Consider the following 8,958-nt stretch of genomic DNA (forward strand, 5'->3'; position numbering starts at 1 on the left):
TTTACTTTCTATATACAAGACCTTTTTCATATATATGTATTGCAGAATTTTCTCCCTTTCAGTGTTCTGGATTTTTCTGTTTGAAAAGCAAATATTTTAAATTTTGATGAATTCCAATATGTCATTTTTATTTCTTTTATGGCTTGTGCTTCTGTGTCCCACCTAAAAAATCTTTGCCTATTCTAATGTCACAAAGATTTTTTCTTCATATATTTAACTCTAAAAATGTTTATTTTGTATTTACACCTATGATACTTTCTGAGTTAATTTTTGTGTAGGGTATGAGATAAAGCTTGTTGGTCACTTTCTCTTTTTTGGCCAGGAAAGATTCACCCTGAGCTAACATGTGTTGCTAATTTTTCTTTTTTTTTTATCCCTAAAGCCCCAGTGCATGGTTGTATATCCTAGTTGTAAGTCCTTCTAGTTCTTCTATGTGAGCCGCCACCACAGCATGGCTACTGACAGATGGGTGGTGTGGTTCCCTGACAGGGAAATGAACGTGGGCTGACAAAGTGGTGAGAGCACCAAACTTTAACCACTAGGCCGTCAGGGCTGGCTCTGTTGGTCACTGTCTCCATATGAATAAGAAGTTGTTCCAGTAACGTATGCTGAAAATTCTTTCCCCATAGAATTGCCCTTAACATTAGTCCAAACTCAATTGGTCAGTATGTTATGGATATATCCAGTACTCATGTGGATCTATTTATGGACATTTTGTTCCTTTTATCTGTTTATCTGTCATTTCCCAACACTGTACTGTCTTGATTATTTTAGCTCTATGGTAAGTTTTGAAGTCATGTAGGGTAAATCTTCCAACTTTATTCTTCATTTTTTTAAATTACTTTAAGTATTCTGGTTAGTTTGCACATCCACATAGAATCAGCTTGTCTATTTATACAAAAAGGCCTTCTAGAATTTTGATCCATATTGCACTGAATCAATAGATTAGCTTTTGAAGAATTAGCATCTTAATAATATTGAATCCTCCAATCCATGAGTATGGTATATTACTCTCCATTTATTTATGTCTTCTTTATTTTCTCTAAGTTCTATAATTTTTTGAAGAAGTATTGTATAACTTTTATTCCTAAATATTTATGGTTTTTAGCATACTGTAAATGTATTTTTTCTGTTTTAATCTTTCCATTTCTTTGTTGCTAGTATATAAAAATAGAATTGCTTTTGCATATTTTGCTCATATCCTATGCTCTTACTAATTGTGTTATAGTACAAGTTTTGTAGATTTCTTAACATTTTCTTGGCATTTTGCACAAACACATCTATGGATGGAGGCAGTTATACTTCTTCTTGTTTCGTCTTTATACTTTTTTCATTTTTGATTACCCTGTTTCAATACCTGGGACCTCTAGTATAATGTTGAATAAAAGTGCTGAAGGTAAATTCCATGTGTTTTTCCCAAATGTAGATGGAATTCATTCCATATTTTAGTACTAAGAATGATGTTAGCTGAAAGATTTTCGTAGAGGCTCTTTATCAGATATTGTTGTTGGTGTTGTTCCTCTCTTCCCCTTTCGTGCCTTCTTTTAGATTATTTGAATTTTTAAAAATTCCATTTAAATTTTTCCATCGACATTTTAGGCGTACGTCTTTGCATTACTTTTTCAGTGGTTGCTTTGCAGATAAGAATATATGTTCCTAACTATTCATAGTTTACCTAAAGTTAATAATTTATGTAATTTATAGAGACCCTGAGACCTTATATGTTGTTTTTCTTCCTTCCACCTTTATGCTATATTTATTATATATATGTCTTACATCTCTATACATAAAGACCTCATAAGATAATATTACAATTTTTATTTGGTGAATTTTATGTATTTTAAAAGAATTAAGAAGAATACAATATATTTTTATACTAAATCAGCATTGACCATTTTAGATTCTCTTCATTCATTCCTGTAAATCAGAGATTTCTACTTTCCCCATCGATATCCTCCTTCCTGGTTGTATGACCAAGTTCATTGCTGTAGCAACAGTGGCTTGATTTCACGAAGACGTGTGAGAAACCCAGAGATTGCCTCCCAGAATTGTCCAGCTGAAGAGCTGGAGAAGAATGTTTATGCACTGAATTCCAGCCTCTGCTGGTTGGGGTTGCCCCTGGGGCCTTAACTGCTTCCACATTGGGATGCACTTGCCTGTGGACTGAGCAGGCTGCTCATGGCTTCCCAGAAGGTCTTAGGTTTCAGGGAAGGACTGGAGCACTGAAGTGGAGATGTTATGGCAGCACTGGAGGTAGGAAACTGACAATGTGGGTCAGAATCACCCAGCACAAGTGGCTTAATTCCTCAGTCTCTGTTCTCCCATCTGATCAATGAAGATAATATAAGTACTTACATCATGAAATTGTTGTGAGGATTAACTCAGTGTAAACTGTTAAGCATAGTTCTTGGCCAAAAATGAACCCTGAGTGAATGTTGGTTCTTATCATTTCGTTGATGGCAAACCCCAGTTTCTCAAAAGAGGGGCTTCCGGGGTTGGGATAGGAGATAATAAAATTAAGTTTAGCAAGAGAATTAGGGTAAGATTGAATCTTAGAGTTGAAGATATCTGTATTCCACTACCATCCACTTACACCAGAAGACACTACTCAAGAGGTAACACTTTGAGGTTATTGACATAGGAGACTATTTCTTATCTGGAAGTCATCCAAACCCCTTTTTTCTTTATAGTTCTCTATACAACTTTCAAGGTTTTTATTTTCTTACTTTTGATATGATAATTAATGCACGTCTTTAAAAATTAATTAAAATTCAACTTTACATCAACTTCTATCTCATAGTCGCCCGAAGTACTTAATGACATATCAATATAAAATACTTATCAAGAAACACATTGAATGGATAAAGCTAAGGTTACCTTTTTATTTATTTATTTATTTTTTAAAGATTTTATTTATTTATTTATTTTCCCCCCAAAGCCCCAGTAGATAGTTGTATGTCATAGCTGCACATCCTTCTAGTTGCTGTATGTGGGACGCGGCCTCAGCATGGCTGGAGCCGCGGTGCGTTGGTGCACGCCCGGGATCCGAACCCGGGCTGCCAGCAGCGGAGCACACGCACTTAACCGCTAAGCCATGGGACCGGCCCCTAAGGTTACCTTTTTATACCTGAAGTTTCATAGCAAGTATTTCTTAATCAGAAATAGCAAAGTAAACTTGGGACCAATATTTACTTATAAGACAATTTATTATATTATATTCTCTAATAATTATTAAATGAAGTTAATTATTATTAACTATGCATGAACACCTAGATAGAAGCAAAAGAATATTGACCACTTGAGCATTGACAGAATTCAGAAAGATTAGTTGTTTTTCTGTGTGAATTTGAACTGCTCAATATCCACTACAGAACATAATGACGCTCCATTATACTTTTGAACTCACATTTGAATCTTCAGAGATTTATCCCCAGAGGCATATAAAAATAGAAGATATGTATATAACCACAATGACTTCAATCTGCTACTGGAAAATGAATGAGTTCTTATTCCAGGAGGTAAGATTTTGGCTTTTGTTAATGAATCTGATGTATTGATTTTCATTTACCATTTGAGAACACTTTACTCCCTAAAATTATATCTGTACTCAGAAGTCATGGTTGAGAAACAGGGCAGATGTAATTAAACAATCAGCTAGTAAGCAACTTTGGCTGAATTACTGTATCCATCATCAGTAAATAAACAGGCATAGTCTTAAGTTACCAGGATTCGTCGTTCGTCTACCCATAAGAGGGAGACTCATATGGTGCTTCAACACTATCCAAACTCAGCACTCCCCAATAATGCTAATAAATTCACTTTCTTTGAGATACTCTTGACATTTATTGATATGTAAAGATTCAAAGATTTAAATTGAATATTTAAAAATTGAAAGATATTGTATATATCTTTGCAGAAAGACTTATTTTGTTTAGAGTCAGAATGTTTTAGCTCCAAAGCAATAACACATTAGACAAGCTTGAGATATAAAGTCACAAAATTTTGAGATGAGGGTCAGCCTGGCCACAAGCTGGGCGATCTTTTTTTAGCTTTTAGGCTATGCTTTATTCAGCTACATAATATGTTGAAAATAATCTCATTTCATTTTACAAAACTCCAATTGGAAAACATTGTTACAGTAGGAAGTTATCTGATTTTTTGAATGAGTGTATTTTAATTTTTTTGAATGTCAATCATGCTTTTTGCATAGTGATTACAGTGATTTGAAAATTACTTGAAAAATTAATGATATTTTGAATTACAAATATTTTCTAAATGTTCAATAAATTTACAATAGATGACCTCGTTGATAACTCTAATTTGAAATTCCTTTGTGGATTAGTATCAAGAATAATTTTATTTCTTCCTTCAGTTATTTAACTGGTTGACATTGTGAAATATGTAAATAACCAGGTGCCTCTTTTATACATAACTGCTAGAAGCCTTAAAGGATAATCTGTTGTCCACTTATTGCCTGATGTACCGACTTGGTGGTAAGTTTATTTAATTTCATTTATTACATAGTTACTAAAGCAATGGGCAGTCGGGCTTCCCAGACTCCACACTTTGACTCCACCACTTTCTGTGTAACCTTGTGCAAGTTACATGGCCTCTTTCACACTCAGTTTACTCATGTATAAAATAATAATGAGAGTAACTAACATTATTCTCTAGGCAATGAAATAGACTGTATACATATACATAAGTATATATAAATTCTTAGCCCTATGTTTATCATTTAGTAAGCAAGTAGTAAATGTTAGGTATTACTACAATCTGTATTACAAAACCTTGAATATATGTATAAAGTTATGTATATGCATATTTGATATATATACCAGTCTTTTTTGTATTTTTCATCTGTCTTATATTATTTGTTCTTTGACCTCAAACCCACTTTAAGTGCACATGTGGAAGCAATATAATATAAAAAGTAAATGTGACATTATTTGAAGGCAGTTTTCTGGGGATTCTGCTAAAAATGATGCTAAAAATACAGAGACTCATCATTGCATGTAAATATGCACTGATGATTCAATATCTTTACTTATAATGACTTCACATACGTGTATGAATGAAAATAAAACCATCAAATTTACAACTTCTTTAATGAATGTTTCATCACAGGTTCATTTTGGTAGCAGTTACGTTGTGTCATGGAGGCCCTGGGGGATGGGAACCACACTTCAATGACAGGGTTCATTCTATTGGGCTTAACTGATGATCCAATCCTGCGAGTCATCCTCTTCATGATCATCCTGTGCATCTACGTGGTGACCATATCTGGTAATCTCAGCACAATCATTCTTATCAGAATCTCTTCCCAGCTCCATCATCCTGTGTACTTTTTTTTTGAGCCACTTGGCTTTTGCTGACATGGGCTATTCATCTTCTGTCACACCCAATATGCTTGTAAACTTCTTGGTGGAGACAAATACCATCTCCTATCTTGGATGTGCCATCCAGCTTGGTTCAGCCGTTTTCTTTGGGACGGTTGAGTGCTTCCTTCTGGCTGCCATGGCATATGATCGCTTTATGGCAATCTGCAACCCACTGTTTTATTCCACCAAAATGTTCACACAAATCTGTGTTCAGTTACTCATAGTGGCTTTTGTAGGTGGTTTTCTCAATGCTTGCTCTTTTACTATTTGCTTCTATTTTTTACTCTTCTGTGAACCAAATCGAGTCAATCATTTTGTCTGTGATTTTGCTCCTTTAGTTGAACTCTCCTGTTCTGATATCAGTACCCCCGCAGCAGTCCCCTCATTTACTGCTGGCTCCATCATTGCGGTCACATTGTTTGTCATAGCCGTCTCCTACATCTACATCCTCATCACCATCCTGAAGATGCGCTCCACTGAGGGGCGCCACAAGGCCTTCTCCACCTGTGCCTCACACCCCACAGTGGTCACTCTGTACTATGGGACCATCACATTCATTTATGTGATGCCCAAATCCTACTACTCATCTGACCAGAACAAGGTGGTGTCTGTATTCTACATGGTGGTGATCCCCATGTTGAATCCCCTCATCTACAGCCTCAGGCACAATGAGATTAAGGGGGCTCTGAAGAGAGAGCTTTCTAGAAAAATATTTTCTTAATTAATCTATTTGATAGTATTTAATATAATAATATGCCAAAATATAATAATAAAAGGACAAAGAGTATCTGTGGTCAAATATATTGGTCCATATGTCATTAGCCAGTGTGGAGACTTTTAGTAATGGTAGGGGGTACATTTTCTGATGCCAAATTATAAGTAAGGCCTATACTGAGTTACTTTCAGTAAAATTAAATTAAATTTATAATTAGAAACATGCATTGGTTCTCAAAAATAAATCTAATCTGTTGAAATCTTTTAAAAATTTCATTTTTATTTTTTGTTCAATAGCTGTTCTCTGTTCATATGTTAAGGTTATTTTACCTCCAAACCTTGAAGTCAGTGTCCATTTTTTCAATGGCAGTTTATCCCGTAGTAAGTGTGATAAGTATAATTACGACTAAGTACATTCAGAGAGGAAATCACAAAGCTGAACCAACTAGAAAATTGGTGCAGACGTTTTTCTTGCAGGAAGGTTATCTGCTGAGGATGGGCTTTTTGGATCCATAAAGTTCTGGCCTGTGTACCTGATCTCTAGCTCCAGTCACCATATAGAGGGTCCTCAGAGAAGAAGAGGATGGATGTCCCTGACTGACTTGTGAATCGTGTCAAGTTAAAACAGATGACTTTCCTGTGGGAATGAACAGGGTTCCTGGACTCCTCAGGGACCGAGTAGGACAAACTCTTGGAGTGACTTGTTCATGATCAGGCACCTATCCTGCTCAGGGAGCTGGAAGGAACTGGATTGTCTCTCCCTGAATTTGTGACTCTCCCTGGAGAGGCTTAATCAACCTCTATATGCTGACGACCACCAGTTATTTACCTTTCCTGTCCCCTCTTTAGTACTTCAGACACAAATTCTATCTTTTTGTTGACAGATTCATAGGGCATTAATCATTTCATTCATCCATTTGTTCTTTAATATATTCAAAAATTATGTTGAATGATTCTTATATTCCAAGGATTGTCCTAGGCTATTGGGAATACAAATAACAAGCATGTAGTAAATCTGCCCTCATGGAATCTATCTTATAGCAACAGAGAGACAACAAAACTAACAAGTTAGTGATTGAAACTATTCGAAAGGGATATCTGCTGTGGAGAAAGAAAAAGAAGAGTATAGTAATGGAGATTGACATGCCAGGGCAGGGCGTGTTAGTGTAGACCTCACCAGGAAGATAACATCTGAGCAAGGATGCAGGAGGGGAGGACACTCTCTGCCGGATATGGTGTTACCTGTGTACATTTGTGCAAGTCTAATCTTCCACTCACATGTTTTTATGGTGAAAGGTTAACAAAATCCTTTGACTTCTTTAAGGACAAAAGTGACCTTTGTGAACTTTCTATTTCCCCTAAATCCTGAAAAAATGGAATGTTAGCTGTGTTACATGGAACCTTGCTTGTAATAAAAACAATTCTTTAATTATAAAATGCATCTAGAGGGGGAGGACAATGTATGAAATATATTCTGTTTTGTGCTTTATGTTTCCTTGAGTGCAGTGATTCTTAGAACTGGAAACAATGCTCGTAGGGACCATGGAACTACACCTGACAGTATTTTAAGATAAATTAGTTTCAATTATGGTCATCGGCTCCTAAGCTAGGATGTGCTTCTGCTGTCTCCTGGGATGCAATGTGAAAAGCTGTGAGGATTATGCTCACCACAGAGAAATGCCTAGAATAACTGCCGGCATGGTGAATTCTTCAGTTTTGAAGTTCTATATGATTGTTTTGCATACATGAGTCATTATTTTTGGTTTTCTATGACTGGATGTATTTTCAGAAATTGTCTTTTATTTTTTTAAACAAAGTAATATTATAGTCTGTGTCCATTAATTCTCATATCTTGAATCTTAGTGGTTCTATTTCTGTTGTCTGTTGTTTCTACTGGCTCCCATGTTTGATATCTTATTTCCTTTTGTGCTAGTCATTATTTCTCACTGGGTGCTAGTGTTGAATAATTGTTCATAGAAATAATTGACGCTTGAGCTGTTTGCTTATAAAGTTCACCCTGAGGCACCACCCATGTTTGACCATCTTATACCTAAGTTCAAGGCTTGAGACTCTAGATCTCCAGGGCTGCACACCTGGGCAAGACTTGGTCACTTCAAGTTTCCCCTTAACCTGAGGATATATGTGAGGGGTATCAGTCAGAGACATGTCCTAGGTTTTGACATAGGCTCCTCTCATCCCAAAAGAACACTAAATCTACAGCCCTGGTTGGGAACACTTCCTTCTGGCTTGTCAAATTCTCTCATGACAAAAAGATTTTTGAGCGTTGGGTCTACTTCGCTGGGTTCTCTGGTGAGGCAATTTCTTGTTCTGCTGTCAGCTCTAATGTGATATTTAAGATATATTTAACATTTTGTCATTTGTTTTAGCTGTGTTCACCATGGGATTAATTAAAATTACCAAGCCTACCTAGTTGGAACAAAAGCCTCAAAGGTAAATTATATGAAGAGGATGATATGTGTCATCCGGGATCTTAACTTCCATGTCGTCTCCATATAGATTCTGAAGAAATGCACTGTTTAAGATGCTGTACTGGATCCCAGGCAGAACAGAAGGACCCTGTGTGGGCGTATTTGAGAAACTGGCCACCTATCCTGTATGCCACATACAAGGTTTTCAGAGAAATCATGAAACACCTTTGAATTTTATAAAAGAGGAATTACTACAGTAATTCTGGGTGTTTTTTTTGGCTAAGTTGTCAAGTCCTTTGCCAAAACTACGTACCTAAATACTAGTGAGCCTGTACTGAAAATATTAGTTTAGCAAAATAATATTTTCTTGGTTGGACTTTATGGTTTTTATAGGACTTATTTGGCATTTATACATAAATGTTATTGGCACATAT

The 8,958-nt window shown here is 36.0% G+C and overlaps 1 pseudogene; it reads left to right on the forward strand.

Moving 5' to 3' along the window:
- Positions 1-5,156: 5,156 nt before the first annotated feature.
- LOC131408838 (olfactory receptor 5P76-like) lies at positions 5,157-6,102 on the forward strand (annotated as a pseudogene).
- The last annotated feature ends 2,856 nt before the right edge of the window (positions 6,103-8,958 follow it).

The sequence above is a fragment of the Diceros bicornis genome, chromosome 7, assembly GCF_020826845.1.
Source record: "Diceros bicornis minor isolate mBicDic1 chromosome 7, mDicBic1.mat.cur, whole genome shotgun sequence".
Taxonomy (NCBI): Eukaryota; Metazoa; Chordata; class Mammalia; order Perissodactyla; family Rhinocerotidae; genus Diceros; species Diceros bicornis.